Genomic DNA, 12263 nt, shown 5'->3' with positions numbered 1-12263 from the left:
ATAACAGTTCATCTGCCTTGAACTGTCCCATCTGTCAATTTGGACAAAATCACATTTTCATATGAGTAATTTGTATAATTGAAAAAAAAAAAAAAGAACAAGCTCCTCATTTTTTATTTTAAATGTTGTATTGGCCTTGCCCCATAGACTTCCATTTTATGTTCATTACTGTAAATCAGAATCAGATTTATAACTAGAGACCCATAATTGTTTTACATATTTCAATAAAGAAAATAAAGATAATATGGATATGATGTATTAATATTAAAACTTGATATGGGTTGATACGATTTTTTTAAATGTTTTTGAAAGTGTCATGCTCACCAAGGCTGCATTTATTTGATAAAAAAAAAAAGTAATATTTTGAAATATTATTAATTTAAAATAACTGTTTTCTAAATCTTGCTTTTACATACTGCGGGAGTTTAAATGGTTTACTGAGGTTATTGACAGGATGTCACAGATCTTTTCAATAAAGCTTAATAATTTAGCTTGTATTTTAACCCATAGCATTCCTTTAAAAATAATCCAAGATGATGTCATGACCTTGAGCAAAACAAGGAACTGATTGTACAGCGAAACTCGGACATAGTAAAAAATACATAAAGTGTTCATTTCTAAGAAATCCAATGCAGTTTTGTCAGTCAATTCAGTCTTAAACCAGATGGATGTGTCATTTAATATAATCCAAAATGTTTTTCCAAAGCTTTACCTCATACTGTGGTATCTCAACATCCCAGTCAGCCATAAAACCCATATTAATTATTACCTCCACAGAAATGTGAGGAATGTCCATTTTTTTACCCACTTATCTAACTTCTCGTAAAGAATGTACCATTCGGCTCAGGGAGCATGAATCCCACTGAAAAGGGTCAGATAGAAAGAAAGAAAGAAAGAGAGCAAGGGTGGCTCACATGAACTCAATGAGAAAAGTAAACAGAAAAAGAGCTGGTTAAACAATACAACTGGTGCCCCTCCTCACCACTGACCTATTACGACATTACACTGCCTGGACTGTAGATATAGTTGTTCATTTTGAAATGTTTGTTGGTACCTGTATAGATGAAGGCTGATTTCAGAAGCATAGCATTGTTGTTACGCTTACTAGGCCTACATGGAATATGTGCAGGCAGAATTGAATTTAATAAATATTTTGTCTAATTTGATTATTTGACTGTTAATAAGAGTACAGTATTTTATCATGTTATTGTGCCTAAAAATAAGTGTAGAAAATGCCAAGCAATACCAAAAAAAATAAAAAAAATAAACATCAGTAAAAACCAGTCTGGGCCTGCTTATGAAATATGACTCACTGGACATATGGAAAATCTGAAAATATAAAAGTGATTTCCAGTCCTGGAAAACTCATGGATAATAATAATATCTTAAGAAAAGTTCTGTACTAAATATTTCTAGTGGTACTGGGTTATAAGACATGAAAATATTCTGAAATATTTCATAAAATGCTCTTTGTTTGTGATCTTTATAAAATTAAAATATTACCTTATTCAGTAATCACAAACTACTAGAAAAGTCATGGCAGTTTATTGGTGAAAAAGTGTGGCAACCAACCCTGACCTACATTGGATTAATTTTAATGTGATTGCAAGCAGGGACATTTTGCATTTATTAGTCCAATTAATTACACAAGCTAGATTGCTGTAATATATTTGCAGATACTTCTTTTCCGCAGCCCCTTTGAATGCTAATCAACCCTGCTGCATAATTTAAAAGCAGTGTATCATGCATTAAATACTTGTAGGTGTTAACAGGCGAAGCACATCCCGGCTATATTTACTGAAAGTTTCTAAAGGTAGGTGTGAAGTTTCCATTCAGTTGCCATAGCGACTGGCCAAAAACGCAGACAAGTGCCCTTAAAGTTGCATGTTGCAGTCGAGTAATGGAAAATCTGAATCTCTCGTTGCACTAATAGTTGTTTGAAAAAGTGCTTTGGGTCAGTATTGACAGCACTCAGCAGGTGGCGGACATGGATTCGGTCTGTTAAAACAAACCTGAACAGCTCAGTTCTGTTCAGGGCGCTTCACAGCATTAGGGCTAATACGATTTAACACTCTCAGAGTGACCTCCACAAAGCCTCCTCGCAAGCTAATCTTCACTACATTAACACACGTGCGGGATTTGACACCTCCACATGGCTTTGGTCCTGCTTCAGATCACATTTCCTAATTTTCTTGCACATACATGAGCACATTTTTTGTTTTAGATGCAGGGCAATTCCACGCAAAAATGTCACATCCATAACGCCAACTAAATACCATTGCATTGTGTTGGTGTTATGGATGTGACAGTTTTGCGCGGAATTGCCCTGCATGAATCAAGTGGTAATTGCTGCAATTTGTTAGATCAACCTGTGTGCATTTTGCATACTGGCTGTAAATTTAGATTTCCTTTTTATATATGCTAACCATGTTAACAGTTCCTGTGATATTCAAAACTACAGCGTGATAGCATTTCTTTAACAGAACAGACTCAATTTAATTTCATTTTAAACACATTATTGCCCGTATCTTTGTTTTTGCTCCGCCAATGAATATAAACGAATTCACAACAGAACTGTCGAGCGTCTTTGAGAAACAGTGTGGTTTTTCGTTCTTAAATTAATTTGTGTTTCGAGTGAATGATTCAATCACTCACTTAGCCAGTTGCTTTGTTTCTGAATGAATCAGTGTTTTGATGCTCAAGAAACATCTCTTATTATTATCAATTTTGAACATGTAACATGTATAATCTGTTTAGGTTTAGTTTAATTTTTAGTTGTGTTGCTGTTTGCCCATGTTCCCTTTGCTTGTCTCCATGGTTTCGAATTGAGTTTCTGGTTACTTTAATTATCCCTGTGTGTATTTAAGCCTTGAGTTCTTTCTGTTCATGGTTGTCTGAGTTTTAGTTGTTGCTATTTCTCCTGAGTGTTATTGTTTTGGATTATTGGATTAAAAGACTGTTTCTGTCATATTCTCCTGCGTCGTGCGCTTCACTGCAGCAACATCTGACAGAATACAGTTGTGCAGTTTTACGGTGGCGCATTGCTGCCATATGTATTTTTAACGACATATTTTCTCGTAATAACGATGTTATGTCATTAAAACAACGTATTTTCTCATAATAACTCATAATGTTATGTTGATAAAATGGCATATTTTTCTTGTTAAAACAACATTTTCTCGTAATAAGGGCATATGTTGTACAGTGATGTGTAATATGCCTTTATCCACATTAAAGAGAATTGATATAACATATCGTGCTTTTATCACACTTCCACATTCGAAAAGCAGAAGCAAATGGCATACGTAAAATACCTTCCACTGCCTGTATCAATGGCAGTGCCCATAACACGAGATTGTTGTGATTTATTGATGTACAGTTCATCATAGATTGCCAACTTCATGTAAACCAAACTCAAACTTAACTTTTTGGGGCCATGGACTCAATCTTGTCCAATCTTGTCAAAAATCAATCTTGGGTATGTTTCCCACTCAACGTCGTAACTTAACTACCATGGTATGATGCATCGTTGAAGAAAACAACTGGCTAGTCATGACCGTTTCCTGAAAACATATTGTTGCAAATTTGTCATTCAACCACATCGGTTAATGATGTCATGCATGTGGTGGAGTAATAACTTCTTTAATGAATCCATTTGAGATCAAATTAATGATAGTTTTTTTCTCTCTCTGTTAATTATGGACATGGCATCTGAGGACTGATTTTCTCAGTTATTTTGCTTTATTTCCAGATTCAATCATAGGTACTAGAGCAAGTATGCACATGCACATTGCACACTCTTCAAAAAACAGTGCTTTACATCTCTTGACAAACTAAAAGATGTAAATCATATTTGTATATATTCGTACAGATTCGTACAAGTCCACGTCATGCAAACAAGAAACTATGCTTCCAACCACAGGTCGAGAGCTGGCGTTCCACTTCCAACCACACAACTTTGCAATGCTGTTTGCGAATGTTCGTTGGAACTATGGTTTCGGGAAACAAACTATGGTTTCGGGACTCGTTGAATGCTGATAACGACGGCACTTGCGACCATAGTTGGCTAACGATGCTTTTGGGAATCGCACCCCTGGCTGGTGTATTCAGCTATTCAGCTCATTAACTCTCAATATTAGCACCATATCACAAGAGAGAGGACTTGCAGTGTGCTGAAGGTCTCTGTGGGGCCCTAAGGTCATTATTTTGTGATAAGACATCCACTTTCCTCTTTGCCCTCTCTGTCTGACCTCTTACCCTGAAGGGGAAAGTTTATGGCGCTTTCCTAATGACTAAATGGCCTTGTACTCTCTGAAGAGAATGTCTCCAGTGTGCGTGCCAGTGAAAAATGAATGGTGCTCCTATGCCAAAATAAGACCTCTAAAGAACTTGATGTAATCCCTATAAAGAGGGCTAGTGTTACATTAGGGCCTTTTCAGTGAATGAAGTCGCCACCATTTGACTCATGTCATATTTCACAGAGAGTCATATTCAACCAAATGACTGTTGTGCTAAATTGGTGAATAATGAAAGGGGGCCCGTCACCTTGGGTCTTACATTTCCAGCAGTTTTACCTCAACAGACCTATTATATGTAATAAGTAAACAATAAGAGAGACTGTTGTTATGTGCCCATAATTAAGTGAGCTGTCTATGGAAGCAGAATTCAAGAGACTTTTGATGCAAAAGCTGTTCCAAAAAGTAGGGAGAATAATTAAGCATGATCATTCTTTGCCGGGGGAAAACAAAACAAACAAAACAATCCAAGATGGCGAACAAGGCAAGATACATTTTTATTATAAATATACTAGGGACACTGATATTAAAGTTTTGGCCAATATAAGACAATAATTATATTCATGCTTTGATGAATAGATGACTGATGAATGCTTGATATTAAAATGTATTTACTATTTTGTCTAATTCAATTACAAAAAGAATTAAAAACACTAAAAAACTAAATCATTTTAAATGCTACAAGTGAATTTAGGCATCATAGCACTATAATGTACAGTATGAAAAGACATTCACTTTGGGATTTGCTAATGATTATATTTAGCAGTGTTATTAAATTGTTAGAGTTCTAAAAGATTAACTTTAAGTGAGCATTAGATGATATCAATGATCATCTAAATAGAAACAAATATGAAAAACAAGCAAGCACAATTAAATATCCAATACTGACCAACAAATATTCAGTAGGCCAAAGTGAACAGTATCAATATAAATAAAAAATTCTCTAATATCAGCCCATAGTCAGTAGGTACTGATATATTCTGCATCCCTACTTTTGTGAAAATAATCAAAAATGCTGGTGCTGGCTGGCACCTTTTTTTTTTTTTTAAACGCTGGAGGGGAAAGAGTTAAAGTACATTTAAAGTTATATTTCAAGTATACAATTTAATATCTGAATATAGGAACATAGTAGCATCATAACTAAGTATGATGTTAAGTTCGCTTAAAGACAGCATACAAGTATACAGTATAAAACTACTAAACTAGTAGTTTACTGAGAATATACTTCAAAGTGTACTTTCAAAAACTAAAAAAATGTGCTACAAGTATTTGACTAAACTGTAAGTTCACTTGTAGTATAGATGCAGTACAAACGAAAAAACTTATTTTTAAACTGTGCTCAAAATTGACTACTGTTACACTTAAAGGACACTTAAAAGTATACTTCTATACACTAAAAAGTGGACCAATTCAGTCCCAATAGTATTGAAATAGTACACTTACAAGTATACTTTTAGTATATTAGTACTATGTATACTTAAATATACTTGAACTTTACTTAAGTATACTTAACAAAAGTTAACTTGAAATATACTACTTATTTTTTTAAGGTATCCCTGAAATAAACTTTACATTCAATTCAGTATAGAAATGTACTAATTTTGTACCCAATTTGTTTTTCTGCCTGTGAAGCACTTACCGGTTATGAGGTTACTAGACAGTGAGTTTGTGTAATGTTTGTGCCCTCAAGACACACTTGTCATGTTCATTAATGCAATGATATGCAGAAGGGTTCATGTCTAGGTTTGTCCATGGTCTCTGGGTAAATGATACTAATCACAACATGGCTCCTATGATTTAACGTAGATCATTGACCAGAAAGCTGAGTGAATAAATAGCCCTATTGTTTTTTTGTTTTTTTAAATGCCTATAGTTGAATGAAATGTGTCATTTCCTGTGACTGCCAGCAGATTAGCCCCTTCAAATTCAACAGTTTATGGGACACCAGTCATTTTAAGTGTACATTAAATTTTAACACATTAAATTGAAGTACAAGCACTGCTTACAGCACCGTATTTTTTTCAAATATTATTATTATGTTAATAATAATATTAGGCTACCTTAATATTAATATTACCCTTCTTAAATATTTTGAGAAAACTGCATTGTGGGATACATTACACACAGTATACTCTGTTATGAACAGCAATTTTTTTTTGCCAAATGTAGGCTCCTATGTAATGAATGCAGAAACTTCATGCTGCATATTGCAGAACTATTAAGAGTAGTATAGTAGTATGCTAGTCTGAACATAGCCTGCTTGTCTGTGCTGGAATAAGGTTGTGCTGGTCTGTGCACAAAAATGTGCAACAAAGCAAGAATAAGGCTATATTAATGTTTAGAGCCAAAGAAGGAAGTAAACTTCTGATATATTTAGAGATTCGTCCAGCTAGACGGGGAACAGTCTTCATGAGAGAGACTGCAAGTCTTAACTTGATTTTTAGAAGTATGATTGGAATTTTAAGGATCTTTGAGACCTGCTAGCTTTATCTTCCTCACTTGTGCACTTCTGCACTGAAGCTATTTAGCCAACATGTATGTGTTATGCCAAAATAGTTGGACCAAATAATAGAAGAAAGTATATTGGTTCAAAAACAGTTACATTAGTGAGAGTTGTAATTTACTTGAAATATTGCATTAAGAAGATTTTACATCCTCTCATTGGAACTTTCTTTTCCAAATTTTTACTTTTATAAAAAGCATCCCGGTACAATTGAGTCCTCACAGAGAACACCAGATTTTGTCTAATGGATGGATTTTTTTAGATTCATAATGTAAACAACATTTAAAACGCCATCAGAGGAAATGAGAAGTTTTTGGTGCTCTTTAAACAACTGAACTGATCACTCGCTGTAAGGTAGACAGACCTCTAATTAAAGCTTTTCCATTGGAGGGGGGGATGTGTGTGTGTGTGTAGGGCCACTGGCTCTGAAGGGCCCGACTAGGCTGTAAATCAACTTCGGTCTCTCAACCCACTCCGGCTGTTCAGTGTCTGAAGCAATTATAGAAAAAGACTGGATGCAACATTTTTCCTGTCCTTCAAGATTTGTGGACACTTTTAAAAAGGTTTCGAACCCTAGCTAACCCTTCATAAAAACTCAGGCTTTTTTTAAAACAGACCACAGATGGCTGCCAATCAATTAAAAATGCAATTGAATTATTTACATAGGCTATTATAATAATGAACTAATCACATTAAATCACTTATTAATAATAGTTAAAAAAAGTTGTCACCTTTATTTAAATAGCGCTTTATAGAATACAGATTGTTTCAAAGCAGCTTTACAGTGATAAACGGGAAAATAATGATCAATGATGCAAACAGAATTCAAATCTGTAAAGCGTTGCTTAAAAAAGACAAGTGTTGTTATTCAGCAGAAGTCAGTGTTGATGCGGTTCAGTTCGATAACTGTATAAAGAATAAGATCACCAATTACGAAACAAGTTCAATTAAGCTATAAAGCAGTTCTGATGTCATCATCCAGGGGTGCGTTTCCCGAACAACGACGTAACTCGCTGCGTAACTATCGTAGTAGCCTACGATGCATCGTTGAAGAAATCAACTAGCTAGTCACGACTGTTTCCCGAAACCATATTGTCGTAAATTGGTCGTTCAACCACGTCGGTTGATGTCACGCATGTGGAGTAATAACTCATTTTTCTCATTTATTTTGCTTTATTTCCAGATTCAATCGTTGGCTCGTTCTTGCGTAGCCTACTAGAGCACGTTCGCACATGCGCACTATTCAAAAACGACGCTTTACAAACTAAATACTGTATGTATTCTAAATAAAATATGTAGATTGTAGGCTACTGAATGTCAGCTTGCTTATTTGACTTAAGATAAGGATTTATTGACTCCACATGTCACGCAAACAAGAAACTATGCTTCTAACCACAGGTCGAGAGCTGTCGATGGTTTCGTGAAACACTGACTCGTTGAACTCCAAAATGAAAATAGGGTGAATTCGGGTAATCTGGGACATTGGGTAATGTGGGACACTTAAACTCCTGTTTATTTCCTGTTCTAACTTCTTGTTCTTAAAGTGTTGAAAATGTGTTTTATTTTTTTATTTCAAGCATTTTTTTGTTGTCCCACTCTATTAAATATGATTGAGAATGTGGGTCAGCATGCTTTGGGTAATCTGGGACATTCTTCAAATGGGGGAAATATGCATTTAGGGACTTTATAAGTCTAATGACAAGGGCGTAGATCTCATTACAACTAAGGGGTAGACCACTTTAAAATGAACTGTAATATAAAGCTAATCAGGGTTTGAAATTAACACCCGCCAAACCGCCAAAAATGCGGGTAAAAATCAACGCTGTCAAATCACAAGCCAATTTGGTGGGTTACTTATTAGGTTCTCTCACTTTGCTGAGTCCCTCACTTGCAAGGAGTGTTTGTTCCCTGAGTACCCCAATTTAAAAAGAATGGAGAACTTAAATGAATAACCAAATGAATACTCATTGTTGTATTACAAATACTACAAATTGTTGCTTGCTGTTGCTTAAATATAAGTTGATTTTTTTTATGTTAAATGTTTTAAATGCATTTAAAGGGATTAACAGTAGACGTAATCCTGGTTAGAGATGGAAATTATTTTTCCTGATATTGGATCACTCTTTATGAAAAAATATGACTAGCCTATGAGTGTATATTAATTAAGAACTTGTCATTTTTTTCATAATGCTTTTTAAAAATGGGTGATATTGTGTTTAAAGGGGGGGTGAAATGCTATTTCATGCATACTGAGTTTTTTACACTGGTAAAGAGTTGGATTCCCATGCTAAACATGGACAAAGTTTCAAAAACTAAGTTGTACGTTTGAAGGAGTATTTTTGTTCCAAAAATACTCCTTCCGGTTTGTCACAAGTTTCGGAAAGTTTTTTTCGAGTATGGCTCTGTCTTACGTAAGATAGGGCGGAATTTCCTTATATGGGTCCTAAGGGCACTTCTCCGGTAAGATCGCGGCCGCGCGCGCACTCTTAGACCAGAGCAAGAGAGTGAAAGCAGTTCGCCATCAAAGCGCCCTGCCCGGCTTTTGGGAAGTCAATGTCACCAAAGAAGTGTGTTTTTGGTTGCCAGGGCAAGACAACCCTGCACAGATTCCCAAAGAACCCAGCGTTAAGGAACCCGTGGATGGAGTTTGTTTTCCTGAGCATAAACGGAGTTGTGTAACTGTTAGACTGTTTGTTCCCTGCATTTCGACGATGATTGTTTTATAAACAAAGCCCATATCGACGGATTTGCAGATCATCTAATGCTTAAGGATCGAGCAGTCACAATGATAAAGATTCGCGGTCGTGCGTTGGAACCGGACGGTGAGTAAAACTGTTTGTTGAACAAATGTCTCTGTGTGTTGTCACTAGCTCGGCGCGTTAGCACAGCTAAGCTTCGCCCACAGGGCCCGCCCCCAGCCGCTCGGTTTTTTCCGGAAAGACTCGGTACAGTCTATCTTTCTGTTAAAAATTTAATAAAACAAAAGACTTTTTGGAGATATGAAGGATGCAATATTACTCTATAGGTACTCAAGATTAACAGGAGATTGAGTGAAAATGAGCATTTCACCCCCCCTTTAAGGCATGCATAAAGTATGGTGAATATAGGCTTTTTTTTAGACCTAATACACATGTCCCAGATTACAAAGTGACCTGTCCTAGATTATCAAATTTAGGCAGAATTTTAGTTTTTGGCACAAAAACGCTAATAAGTGTGGCATGTCTCCTCTGGGTATAATATCTAGTACATTCTTTCTTCTGGTGTGGTTAGAAAACATCTTAGGGATTTCAGAAAAGTCTAATGTGTTGATCTTATGTGTTCGATAGGTATCGAAATACATTACAGAAGTCAAAATTGCAAAGAAAATTACCCGAATTCACCCTAATTCAAAGCCATTACTGTAGGCTAAGTAAATCATTCAATAGACGCTACAATGTATTGCAAAAAAAATTGTGTATATATTAGGATTTTTCACAAAATTAATTAATTATCAGCATAAACTTTATGTGCACTATACAGAACTGTAAGCTTTGAAATGTATTAATCAAGCTGGACATCAGTTTCCTGGTTCTGTGTCAATATCACTTTGCCTGACTGTGTTTTAAAAGGAAGTATGGCTATCTGAACATAATCGTGTTCTTCACTACACAGGGATATAAAGATATCAGTCAGTGTTTACTCATGTTGTGACGCAAAGCGCCATCGTCTATATATATCAACCCTGAAATGAACTCGACTCAAAATGTATTTCCCGAGTCCTGACACGCCCACTACCTTTCACATTCAGAGTGTAGTCACCTAAGTTTCCCCATTAGAATACTTTTATCCAACCTGTCAATCATAAACTAAAGTGGCACTCCAAGTCATGGCATATTTATAATCGGCGCTTGCGCAGACACAGGTCTTGTGCAGTAAGTGTTGTAGTTAGCTGAGTGCTGGGATGGCATAAAACAGAGGAGAGTCCAGCCACATCTCATGCATAAAATCATGAGGTGCTTTTTGATCTCTCTATGGGTAAAAGCCAAAACTTAAGTGCCATACTATTTTGCCTCTCCTACAACTATTTGCATAATCACTCGAGCAGCATTAGGCTGAATTTGGTAGGCCTAAATGATCATTTTGTTGATATAAGGAAGATCCTGGAGGGAATGCTGTGCTTAACTGTAAGCGTAGTGTAATGGCATCTGGTGAAGCTGTTAATACATTGCTCCTTTTAAAACGAAGCTGTATTTTGTCTCATTTTTCAGGAAAATAACACTTGTTATCAGAGAATATATCTTCAGATAAGTAGCCTATTTGTCTTTCTTCATTGGCAAATATTAAGTATAAACAATATTAAGTTAATTTCACCAAAATTAAGTGGTGTTTTTGTCAAATTTTTCATGAAAACATAAAAAACAAGACTTGTTTTCAGAGAATATAACTTGATATAAGATACTGTATAGGTACTATTTAGTTTGAAACTTACTTTGCTTTGTTTTGTTTTGTTTTATTGGTTTATTTAAGAGGGGACAGTGCAATTTCATAAAACACATGAACAAACATGGTTAAAAAAAGCCAGAATTAGCCAAAAGGCTATTTTTCATCTTTCTATGTATGCAATATATATGTATCTCTCCCGTTGCCTTATGGGATAGTAAAGTGACCATTGAATGTGCACTTCAGACTCTCGCCGGCTGTAGTAGGTCATCCAGGTACTTTTCGACTAAGTTACTGTGAATACTATGAATTCGGACATACTAACTGTTACTCGTCTCACATACTGTTTTTCGCCTACTATATAGTATGAAATAGACATATTCAGATGCAGCGTGTGAGCTTAAAAAAACAGTTTACACTGGCTAACGTTACTAATCACAGATATGGTTATGCTTCAGCAGGAGGGTATTCATTATTTTATAAAGTGAGCAAATCATAAGAATGATTAATTATTTGATCTTTTGGAATAAAACGGCTCAGTTTTTATAAACCCATCCTGTAACTAGGACAGAGAATCGATCTCATTTAAGAAGGATGGGCTTATGTAGAAGTCTTAAGCACAGCAGAAAACAACAACAACAAGGGTCAGAAAGAGGGTTGAAAAGTTCATTAGAGTGTTTAACAAATAATAATAATAATAATAATAATAATAATAATAATAACGTTACTATCACTATAATTGGTCTTCAGGAAACAAAAATTATAGCATGACTCCTTACCCTTTCACACGTAAGTTTTATTCTGGCTGACCCCCCCAGCGTGAGTTTTTCAAGGCGACCGTTATTCAGAGCGTGTCACTTTATGGTTTCCATGGTGACGCGTCATTGCTTGTCACGTGACACACCGTAGCAACAACAGTGCTGAATGAATAATTATCTGCTTTTATGTCATTTTTTCCTTTTTTATTCTAAATATTCACAAATTTGTTCGCTATGGCATGAAATATCTGATATTCCGATTGTCAAATATATGCAAGTGGATGTGTT

General features: G+C 35.5%; 1 protein-coding gene across 2 annotated transcripts in view; it reads left to right on the top strand.

Moving 5' to 3' along the window:
* The window catches only part of n4bp3 (NEDD4 binding protein 3), a 28546-nt gene that overhangs the window by 7878 nt on the left and 8405 nt on the right, over window positions 1-12263 (top strand). The gene's annotated exons all lie outside the window — the stretch shown is intronic.

The sequence above is a fragment of the Squalius cephalus genome (assembly GCF_949319135.1).
Source record: "Squalius cephalus genome assembly, chromosome: 14".
Classification (NCBI taxonomy): Eukaryota; Metazoa; Chordata; class Actinopteri; order Cypriniformes; family Leuciscidae; genus Squalius; species Squalius cephalus.
Note: the sequence above shows the minus strand (reverse complement) of the source record. Positions and strands in the feature narration are given on the sequence as shown.